Source organism: Triticum aestivum, chromosome 5B (assembly GCF_018294505.1).
Source record: "Triticum aestivum cultivar Chinese Spring chromosome 5B, IWGSC CS RefSeq v2.1, whole genome shotgun sequence".
In the NCBI taxonomy this organism is placed as follows: domain Eukaryota; kingdom Viridiplantae; phylum Streptophyta; class Magnoliopsida; order Poales; family Poaceae; genus Triticum; species Triticum aestivum.
Window position 1 is genome coordinate 217,757,056 of NC_057807.1, and position 10,923 is coordinate 217,767,978.

Consider the following 10,923-nt stretch of genomic DNA (forward strand, 5'->3'; position numbering starts at 1 on the left):
CGAGCACCCGGCCCCCGCACCCTCCCCCGCTTCACCGCCGCCAACGGGCACCTCGCCAGCAAGCGCCCCCTCCATCAGTTGCACGTCCGCCGTTGGCGGTGCCTTGACATTAGCCGAGCTCGACGGCATCATGGTAATTAAGCCTCTCGGCCGATGACTTCATCTCCTTGCCTTTGACTGGGCATCCCTGACGCCCTATACATGTTTTCGCAGGGCACCGCCGACGTTCCTTGCACTCTTCTGCACTTCGTGGGCGCCGAGTTGGTCGATGTCGCCAAGGGCAGAATCATTCAACCGGGCAACCCCATGTTCCACGGTAATCTGATGCCACCCACAGTGTATAGGGTTGAAGTGGTTCGGGTGCTGCCAGGCTGCGACGAGCTGTTACCTCCGATTCGACCCGCTGGGGCCGACGAAGAAGATGACATGACCCTCAGCGCCTGCGTAAACTGGCCCCTGCTTTGGCCGAAGAGCCAGATTCGTTTGAGGGCGGGGGACACCACCCCACAGACAAGACCGCCAGTCGTGCCGACGCCAAGCCATGGCAAGAACACCGCAACGCTATTGGACCTACCGGACATCCCTATGGCACAGGATCCGGATAGCCCTATGGCACAGGATCCGGACGATGATGATGACGACGACGGTGCATTTACCAAAGTCGATAAGTACTTTGCCGAACATGGGTACGCTGACGAGTTCTGCGGGCCTATTTCTCAAGAACCCAACCAAGACGACCGCAATCTAGCTGGTACGGCAGAGAAATCCAATTGCAACAGGCGTCGTCTGGCGTTCAGTTCTCAGGAGACGCCTCCAGCTCCCGCCTTCACCGAGCCTCAGATAGCTGAGGTGGGAAATATTATCAGCCCCAACACGCTCAAGAAGGCGGTCTGTGAGCAGAACTCGGTCCCATTACAGGAGATCAAGAAGAAGGGACGGAAACGAAAGACTAACAAGGGCACCGGTGTGAGCCAGCCGGCATCCAGTTTGATCCATGCTCAGGACGGGCCACCTTCATCTAAGGATATCTCGAGGAGGGTGCATGTGGCGGGTAGGGCGATGCTACTGCCAAATATGCTGAATGCTGCAACCGGTGCTATACGGAGTCTGCACGACAGTGTTCTTTCTTTGGAGAAGCGGCGTCTCAGAGAGAAGGATGTGGCATACCCGGTTTTCGTGGCCAAGGTGCCAGAGGGCAAGGGCTTTGTGGATGGCGACATCGAGGGTATGATCGTCCTGCGGTTTGATGACATCTTTGCTATGTTTAACCTTCATCCGCTGCACTACACCTTCGTTCGGCTGTTTTCGCTGAGTATGGAGATGCGGATCATTAGAGATAAGACCCAGGACATCGTGATAGTCGACCCCTTCTACATGCGTGCCAAGCACTTGAGCTGCGCTGGGGACCGCTAAGTTGCGAGTTCACACCTCGAAGGCGTCATTCTGGCAAACCCAGATAAGGATAACTTCCTTGTGGCTTACTTTCCCGAGTAAGTCATCCCTTAACTGCCACTAACATATGATTTCTTAGATTTCGATCGTCCTTTTTTTTCTAACATTCCGTGTTCTGTGCAGTGACACACATTGCACACTCATCCTCTTAAGCACGAAATATTCCATGGCCACGTATTTCAACCCAAACCGTAACTCCAAGATAGACTACTCAAATGTCAAGAAAGTTCTTGATGATGTTCTCCCCGGCTACGCCAAATATGGAGGCACCTTCACCAGGGCAGTTCGTAAGTACGGCAAGCACATGTTCTCACACAATACGAAGTTCTACTGCGTCAAGAAGCCACCTGGCGGTCAGAAGGATGCCTACTACGCACTCCATCACATGCGGGCGATCGTAAGGGACCACCATCACCTTTTTCTACCAGATAATCTCAAAGATTGGGCCGCGAACTTGTCGGTAATCCAGGACGCGGTCCTCAGACAAGAATTCTTTCGCATCCAGTCAGAGTTTGCGGACATCATCCATCAAGATGTCCTTCATACCTCGGGGTAGTTCTTCCTCAGATATCAACCGTCCAACAATGAGATAGATGGAACGCTATAAATGCAGGGTGACAACGACCGCGATTTCATGACCATCACGACAGACGTCGGCTTCATCCACGCTCCTGTCCGATGAGTCGAGTCGAAAGTAGTGATGTGTAGTTCTGAAACATTGATTGGCTCATGTTGTAATTAAACTTTAATGAATTCGTATGTCTCTTTGGTTTGGACAGTCGTTCAACTTAGATGTAATCGATGCTATTTATTAGTAGGACCATGAATCGTGCTATTAATGTCTTGCTTTTCTCTTCCGATCCTTTTGTTGCATACTTACATATTGCTTATGGTTGTCTGTTGTTTGGCTTGTGCATAGAGATGCCGTCGTATGTCGTGTACAAGGGTAAGGTTCCCGGAGTCTACGATGACTGGGAGGAGTGTCGGAGACAGGTTCACCGTTTAAGCGATAATAGTTACAAAGGGTACACCACTAGGACGGAGGCCGAATCTAGATACGCCCGCTATCTAGCGGGAGAGAGGAGGGAGCGTTGGAGGAACCGGATGAAGACCAGTTTGATCGGGATGATGCTCATCGTGATGACCACAGCTCTCTTCTATGTGATGGTAGTTTAGATGATCGATATTGACTTGTAATGTGAAGACAAACTCGATACTCGCGGTCTTGAGACTTGTAATGTTTTATCTTTGTTCGGTCTTTTGAATTCGGAGACTAATATCATGAATTGTATTCGGAGACTAATCTTCTATTGTATTCGATGAATCTGATGTTGCTGTGTGTTGCTGTCTATATTCTGTCCAATAATATATTTTGTAACCTGTGCAAAAATCAGAAAAGAAAAAAAACCAAATATTCATACTAATGGCGCATCACCACCAGGTGCGCCATTATTATGCCAAAGGATACTAATGGCGCATCAACACAGAATGCACCATTAGTATGACAAAGCACATGCTTACGTATGGCCCCCCGGGAGGCACACTAATGGCGCATGGTCTTACATACTAATGGCGCACTGCTTGGTGCGCCATTAGTATACCAGATACTAATGGCGCACCAGTGGTGCGCCATTAGTAAAAAATACTAGTGGCGTGGTACTAATGGCGCACTGGTAATGCGCCATTAGTAGGCAAAACCGGTGCGCCATTAGTAGGCCTTTTCCTAGTAGTGTCTCTCCGATTTATCCATCTACTTCTGCCAAGTTTGATTGATTTATCTTCAGCTGGAGAGGTGCTTTGTGGTAGGTTCAATCTTGTGGTGACCATGCCCGGTGACAATAAGGGGAAAGGCACGTATGTATGTGTATTGTTACTACTAAGGATAAAAGGATGGGGTTTGGTCATATTGATTAATCTTATCTTTTCTGCATTATGTCATCTTTATTAAAGTGTTACTCTGTTTGTATAAACTTAATACTTTGAGATGCATGCTGGATAGCGGTCTTGGGGTGGAGTAATAGTAGTAGTACAGTTGGATTAATGGTCTACTTGTCACGAATGTAATGCATATGCAATTATTATGCCATGAATGATCACAATTATAGCTATGCTCAATTCTCGCAATTGCCCAAGAGCAATTTGTTTACCCACCATTGCTATGCTTTCGAGAGAGATACCACTAGTGAACCTATGGCCCCTGGGTATATCTTCCATCAATACTTAGGTCTCCAAAATTCTTTTTATATGATCTCTTATTTTATTTTTCTTTGCATACCACTATTTTCTTTTAACCTACTGGCTGGCAAGAATAAGGGGATTGAGGACCCCCTTTCCTTTGTTGGATGCAAGCAATTTTTTTGTGCACATGATGCTAAAGTTGTTCATGTTTGCCACTCTTTGTAGAGTTGTTGGGCTTCCCTGAAGAGGAAGGGTGGTGTATTATAGTAGCAGATAGTATTTCCCTCATTTAAGAACCAAGGTTTATCGAACCAGAAGGAGGTGGCACACAAACAACATGAACAACACCTGCACATACGCAAAGCAAGCACACAACTAAGGCAAGGGGGTTGTAGCTCCCTTTATTCTTGCCAGATGCAAGGATTAAATCTGGTAGTGATAGGTGAACAAAAAAATTAAGTAAAGGAAAACAACAAGCAATTGTAGGATTCTTATTAATAATGGAAAAGGGACCCGGGGCCATAATTTCACTAGAGGCATATCTCCAATAAATTCGGCGGGTAAACAAATTACTGCTGGGTGATAATCCACAAGTATAGGGGATCAATTGTAGCCTTTCTCTATAAGTAAGAGTGTCGAACCCAACAAGGAGCTAAAGGTAGAACAAATATTCCCTCAAGTTCTATGGACCATCGATACAACTCTGTGCACACTTGATGTTCGCTTTACCTAGAACAAGTATGAAACTAGAAGTAATATGTAGGTGTGATAGGACAGGTTTGCAGGATAATAAAGAACATGTAAATAAAAGCTAGGGGATGTTTAGATAAAAGCACAACTAAGTTAGTTCTAGTAGAGAGCTTTTGTTCACAAGAAAGTTATTTGTCCCTAGGCAATAGATAACTAGACAGGTAATCATTATTGCAATTTTATATGAGGGAGAGGCATAAGCTAACATACTTTCTCTACTTTGGAACATATGCACTTATGATTGGAACTCTAGCAAGCATCCGCAACTACTAAAGATCATTAAGGTAAAACCCAACCATAACATTAAGGTATCAAGTCCTCTTTACTCCCATACGCAAACAACCTACTTGGGTATGTGCTTTTGTCAGTCACGCCACCCACCATAAGCGAATCATGAACATATTGCAAACCCTAGAGCGGGGATCCCTCACACTTGCACGACACGGAGAGAACCATAGGACAACACCAATAATAAAACATACAACTCAAACGAATCATGATCATCAATCGACCCATAGGACAAATAGATCTACTCAAACATCATAGGATAGCCATACATCATTGGGAAATAATATATAGCGTTGAGCACGATGTTTAAGTAGAGATTATAGAAGGGAGAAGGGGTGTTACACCTTTGCATAGAGGGGGAGAGAGTTGGTGATTACGGTGGTGAAGTTTTTGGTGTAGATCGTCATCACAATGATGGCCCCGATGGTGTTCCGGCGCCCCCTCCTTCTTCTTCCTTGGCCTCCCCCCTTGATGGGAGGAGGGTTTCCCCTCTGGTCCATGGCCTCCATGGCAGCGGAGGGGCAGGAGCCCCTCTGAGATTGGATCTCTCTCTCTATTTCCTTCTGTTCTGTGTTCCAGTTCTCTGGCCTTTCACCATTTCTTAAATTCCCAGAGACCCGTAACTCCGATTGGGCGGAAATTTTAACATGAATTTTATTCAGATATTATATTTCTTGCGGCCGAAGAAGGGCACCGACCGCCTTACGGGGTGACCACAAGCCTCCCAAGCACGCCCAGCATAGGGGCGCACCCCTAGGGCTTGTGGGCCCCTCGAGCATCGTCTCGCATTGATTCTTTTCCCCAAAAATCACATATATTCCAAAAAAATATCCGTAAGTTTTTATTGTGTTTGGACTCCGTTTGATATGCATATTCTGCGAAACAAAAAACATGCAACAAATAGGAACTGGCACTAGGCACTGGATCAATATGTTAGTCCAAAAATAATATTGCCAAAAGTATATGAAAGTTGTAGAATATTGACATGAAACAATCAAAAATTATAGATACAACAGAGACGTATCATTGGGCAGTTAACAGAACTGTGCATAGTTATGATTGTGATTCTTCATGGCATAATTATTACATAGGCATTGCATCTCTGACAAGTAGAACGTTAAATGTACTAGCGTCTACTAGTAATACTCCACCCCAAGCCAGTTATCTGGCATGCATCTCAAAGTATTAAGTTCATGATAAACAAAGTAACACATAAGAAAGAAGGCATAATGTAGACAAAGTAAGACCAACAATATGTTCAAACCACATCATTTTATCCTTAGTATAGCAGCAATACAATATGTGCCTTGCAACTCCTGCTGTCATAGAATAAGGTCACCACAGGATTGAACCCACTACTATGCACCACTTCCTGTGAAGATCTACTCATCCAATTGGCCAAAGAAGATTTATAGATCAGAAAGCATACATAGATATAAAATTACACAACAAATAAATCTCAAGAGACTCAAATAATTTCAATGAATAATCTGATCATAAACCCACAATTCATTGAATTTCAACAAACACACTACGAGAATTACATCGAATGGAACTCAGAGGAGATCTGGAGATCGAAGAGAGAGAGAAAGCCATATAGCTACTACTATGGGCCCATAGGTCCTAAGGGAACTAGTCACACATCATCATGGTGGCAGCAAGGTCGATGAAGAGATTGCCTCCCCAATGATTTCCCTTTACCGTAGAGTACCAGAAAGGCCTCTAGATGGGATCATGTCATTCATTTGCGGTATGAATATTTGATACGTCTCCAATGTATCTATAGTTTTTGATTGGTAGGTAGCATTCAATATCAAATTTTTTGTCTTTATCATTCGAGATGTATGATAAAAACAGAATTTCCGATATTGAATGCTACCTAGCATGTTCTTTGATCACATAATTCATTTTTGGTATGAATACTGGGAAGTGAATGATTTAAATCAATAGTCCATAAATTTGGCATTAAAACAATAACACACAAGAATACTAGCAAACAATCATTGCCTTTCAGAATATATAAATGCTAAAGAACATTATAACTACACTTTTAATCATGTAAGTATGGCATAGCTCGGTCTTCCTAACACAAAGATGTATATCATAAACACTGCTACTTGTGAGCTGCGTTGGGATATTCCCCGAAGAGGAAGGGTGAAGCAATATAGTTGAGGATAGTATTTCCCTCAATAGAGAACCAAGGTATTCAAACTAGTGGGAGAACCATGCAAACACCCATCAACACTACTTACACACCCAAGAGCAAATACTCGCACCCAACACGGCAAGAGGGTTGGCAATGCCCTTGTACTCGTTAATTACAAGGATTAAATGTGGTAATAGGTGATAGACAAATTGCAAAGTAAAATAAAAGAAATAGAATTGCAGCAAGGTATTTTTTTGTTTTTATAATATGATTAAAATACACCAAGAGGCCTTTTTTCACTAGAAGCATCTCTGTCATAATAATAGCATATGGCGGGTAGACAAATTACTATTGGGCAATTGATAGAAAAGCGCATAGTTATGATGTTATTCATGGCAATGATCATGTATATCGGCATTATGTCGGTGACAAGTAGACTAACTCCTGCCTGCATCTATGCTTGAGAGAACTTCTATGATTGCCTCTCTACGTATTAAGTTCATAACAAACAGAGTAACACATAAAGTAAGATGACATAATGCAGACCGAATAAAACCAAGCAATAAGATAAAACCCCATCGTTTTCCCCTTAGTAGCAACAATACAAATATGTGCCTTGTTAGCCCTGATGTCACTGGGTGAGGACACTACAAGATTGAACCCACTACAAAGCACCTCTCCCGTTGAAGATAAATCCATCTAGTTGGCCAAACCAAATGGATAGATCAGAGAGAAATACAAAGCTATAATAATCATGCGTAATAAATTTTAGAAAAGAATCAATTACTTTCAGTGAATAACCTGGTCATAAACCCACAATTTACCATATCCCAAAAAAAACACCGGAAAAGAAGATTACATCAAATATAACTCCAAGGAGAACATTGTACTAAAGATCAAAGAGAGAAAGAGAGAGAGAGAGAGAGAGAGAGAGAGAGAGAGAGAGGGATATCTAGCTAATCACTATGGACCCGTGGGTCTATAGTGAACTACTCACACATCATCAGAGGGCGGCAAAGATGATGTAGAAGCCCTCTATGATCGATTCCCCCTCTGGCAGAGTAACAGAAAAGGCCTCCAGATGGGATCGCGGAGGAACAAAAGGTTGTAGTGGAGGAAAAATTGTTTTGAATGCTTATCTGGGGGGTTTCCAATATTTGGGAATTTATAACAGTCGAGTTAGGTCAGACGGAGCCACGAGGGGCCCACGAGGCATTAGGGTGCGCCTAGCCCACCCCCCAGGGAGTGCTTTGTTGCCTTGTCGTCTCCTCGTAGGTCTTCTGGTCCCTCCCCAAAGTTTCTAGGGTCTCTTATGTATAGAAAATAATCAAAAAGTTTCATCATGTTTGGACTCTGTTTGGTACAGATTTTCTATAAACGACAACTGGTACTAGGCACTAAGTTAATAGGTTAGTCCCGAAAACTGATATAAAATTGCATATAAAGTATCTAAGATTGACAATATAATATCATGAAATAGTCAAAAATTATAGATACGTTGGGGACGTATCAACATCCCCATGCTTAATTTATGCTCGTCCTCGAGTAGGTAAATGGTAAAAACCAAAAAAATATGTTGAATGCTAGGTAGCATGTCTATCATTTAATCTCTTTATGGTATAAATATTGAGAAATGATGAAGTATTTGATATCAAGATAATAATATACATGAATACAACAATGTAGTCATTACTTTTTCAAAATATACGATGCTTAATGAATGTTATCCCTACCCAGTGAATTATGTAAGCATGGAATGACTCCGCTTAAAATAAATCATGAGCACCCCGGTATCAAACCAAGCAATTGGATCATACTTTTTCATGCGCTTCAGCATTTTCAACTCCATACAATACATGAGCATGAGCCATGGACATTGCAGTATGGGTGGAAAAGAATGCGGTGATAGAGATTTTTAAGGGAATTCAAAAAGGAAGAAAGTCTCACATCAACTTGGCGGATCGCTAGGCAATGTAGAGGCCTTTCAATCGATATTAATGTGAGTAGTAGGAATTGCCATGTAACGGATGCACTAGAGATATAAGTGTATGAAAGCTCAATACGAAAACTAAGTGGGTCTGCATCCAGCTTGCTTGCTCATGAAGACCTCCCGCATTTGAGGAAGCCCGTCATCGGAATATACAAGCCAAGTTCTATAATGAAAACTCCCCACTAGTATATGAAAGTGACAACTCACGAGACTCTATATTAAGAACATGGTGCTACTATGAAGCACAAGTGTGGTAAAAGGATTGTAGCGTTGCCCCTTCTCTCTTTTTCTCTCGTTTTTTTAGAATAATATCATGAACCTCATCCCCACATTTTGGAGGACTCATCATTCTTTATCATTCTTTACCTCACTGGGACAATGCTCTACTAATGATGATCATCACACTTTTATTTACTTACAACTCGATGATACGTCTCCAAGGTATCTATAATTTACGAAATATTCATGCCATGTTCGCAACAATTTTATATGGTTTTGGTGCACTTCACATGATTTTCATGGACAAACATATTAACCTAGTGCCCAGTGCTAGTGCTAGTTGTTGTTTGGTGCTTGTTATTAGTTTTCCGGAAAATCCATACCAAACGAAGTCCAAATGCGACGAATTCTAGGGTCGTTTGTGACACATATAGGGATGGCTCAGTAGATTGACCGGAAAGATAAATTTGAGGTGGTTTGCTACCTATCTTATGTTCTCCGCTATCAATAAGAACTGTGGAGAGATTCTTTGTCGCACATTGATGTATTGTTGTATGATTCAATTATGTTAGCACTGTCGAGAGATTGCACTAGTGAAAGTATGAACCCTAGGCCTTGTTTTTAAGCATTGGTATACCATTTTGCTCGTTGTTTGCTACTTGCTACCTTACTGTTTTTATATTTTTAGATTACAAAAACCTATTTCTACCATCCATATTACACTTGTATCACCATCTGTTCGCCGAACTAGTGCACCAATACAATTGAAAACTGTATTGGGTGTGTTGGGGACACAAGAGATTTCTTGTATTTGATTGCAGGTTGTTTGAGAGAGATCATCTTCATCCTACACCTCCCATGTATTGATAAACCTTAGGTCATCCACTTGAGGGAAATTTCCCGTTGTCCTACAAAACTCTATGCTTGGAGGCCCAACAGAGTCTACAAGAATAAAGTTGTGTAGTAGACATCAAGATATTTCTGTCGCCATTGCCGAGGAGGTGACTGCATGAAGGTGTATCTTTAGATCTTGAAATTAGATCTTTTAGTATCCTATTTATACACTACTTTGCTTTTTATAAAAGAAAACTACAAAAAAAGTGAAGTTGCATCCAGTTCTTCATCTTTATGATGCCTTTCTTGAAAGTGATGGGTCGGAAAATTGTGCCAAAGTGTTAGAACAACATTTCAATAGAATGTTTGGCATAACATCCTTGAATGATAGGCATGATCGCAATGTTGTTAGTATTGTCTCCAATATTATCAAAAATGCTAATGATAATTCCACTAGCCATGATAAATTTATGAAAAAGGGTTTATTATAAGCATGTCAATTATTGTGGTGAGCATAGACCTTGTGAAGATATGCCAATAGGGGATGATAGATTTTGTATGAAGAATAAATATGAGAGGACCCAATGTGTCGTGGAATTGTCGCGGCAGATGTCCTAGTGAAAGGACTTAGTCGTGGAGCCATCGCAACTCGGAAGCTTAAAGGGGTTAAACAGGACAAAGGACATGGGAGTTTATACTGGTTTGGCCCCTTGCAGTGAAGGTAATGGCTTAATCTAGTTTGAGGTGGGATTGCTTATGTCTTGATTACCAAGGAGCAAATCCGCTTGACCTAGTTCTCGTTCTGATGTTACTTGCCATGAACCGCCGCAGGGTCGTCCCTTTATATACAGAGGTCGACGCCCAACGGCTCACAGAGTCCCGGCCGACTCATAAACAATGTCCGTCTCGGTCTCTATCTATTCCTAACTTACAATACAAGTTATTTAAATATGGCGGTTTATCTCTACGGGCCTTAAGTCGCGTTTGGGCCTTGGGCCCTTAACTGAACCGCCATCTTCAAGTATCATCTTCAGACTTTGTGAATCACCATAGGTATAACCCGGCC